This window comes from Grammomys surdaster, unplaced genomic scaffold (genome assembly GCF_004785775.1).
Source record: "Grammomys surdaster isolate TR1022 unplaced genomic scaffold, NIH_TR_1.0 145, whole genome shotgun sequence".
Taxonomy (NCBI): domain Eukaryota; kingdom Metazoa; phylum Chordata; class Mammalia; order Rodentia; family Muridae; genus Grammomys; species Grammomys surdaster.
The window spans coordinates 794,516-795,878 of record NW_021604603.1 but is presented as its reverse complement, the minus strand read 5'-3'; the positions used below and the strand labels follow the sequence as shown (position 1 = coordinate 795,878).

Here is a 1,363-nt window from a genome sequence, read left to right as displayed (position 1 = left end):
ATAGATAGATAGATAGATAGATAGATAGATAGATAGATAGATAGATAGATAGATGATAGGTAGAGCCAGGCAGGCCATATAGGATTAAAATCTCTGGAAAAATGGGTGAGGAATTGCATGGTTTTAATCTCATCACTTGGAGAGGCAGAGGTAGGTATATCTCTGTGAGTTCAAGGCCAGCCTGATCTACAGAGTGAGTTCTAGGATAACCAGGGCTACCCAGAGAAACGCTGTCTCAAAACACAAAGAAACAAGTTTATTTTATTATTTTCTGTGTATGGGTGTGGTTTTCATGCATTTACTTCTGTGAGCCACATACATGCACTGCCACCAGAGGACAGAAGAGGGCATCAGATCACATGGAATTGGACCTAAAGATGCTTGTAAACCACAATTTGGGTGCTGGGAATTGAACCTGGGTCCTCTACTACAAGACCAAGTACTCCAAAGCACTAAGCCGTCTCTCCAGCTCCTGGCTTGTAGCTTTTAAAGAATCCTATTACTGTTTTTCACAGACCTAAAAATGTCTACCCACAATCTGTCAATGCAGAGCCACAGACTCCCTTGTCCCACTGAGACCATGGCAATTGAGGTCTCTACAGATCTAATGTCCCATGTCCTCAACTCTTAATTGAAACATCTTTGAAAACAACGGGGTTTGTTTAGCTCTTTCCGCACAGAAGCTGATCTGAAATGAATACAGTCTGTGTGGTCAGTCTCATCTATGGTAATTTATTTTTATTTTTTTCTGAGACAAGACCTCACTATGTAACAGGGGCTGGCCTAGGACTCATCATGTAGACTTCCAGGGATCCACCTGCCTCTGCTTCACGAGTGCTTGAGAATAAAGGTGTGCACACCACACCCAGCTCTTCTGGTAGACAGTATGAGTGTGTTGGATTAGATACCCCCCTACACACGCACACACACTCTGCTGGTGTGCTCCACAAACCCTCTGTGTGCACTGAGGTGCCTTTCTGGACTCACAAGGCAATTCTGAGTTCACACATGTGAAAGCATGGCTCTAGACACATCTCAGCCGATCTCGTCCTCACGGCTGCCTCTCAGGACAGCAGAGGGGCTGACTGAGGCCCTGGGAACAAGCTTGCACTCAGCCCAAACCCAGAAACACCTGAGGTGGTGGTTGCCTAGAAATCCCTGAGAGAGAGTGCAGCCAAATAGTCCTGAGGGTGAGAATAGCCCAGTGCCCTAAGAGAAGAGGGACACCCCAGTGCCCTAAGGGAAGAGGGACACCCCAGTGTCCTAAGGGAAGAGGGACACCCCAGTGCCCTAAGGAGAGAGGGTCACCCCAGTGTCCTAAGGGAAGAGGGACACCCCAGTGCCCTAAGGGAAGAGGGACACC

At 47.5% G+C, this 1,363-nt stretch overlaps 1 protein-coding gene across 1 annotated transcript in view; it reads left to right on the top strand.

Moving 5' to 3' along the window:
• Nucleotides 1-1,363, top strand: part of Ikbke (inhibitor of nuclear factor kappa B kinase subunit epsilon) — a 24,839-nt gene that overhangs the window by 14,391 nt on the left and 9,085 nt on the right. The gene's annotated exons all lie outside the window — the stretch shown is intronic.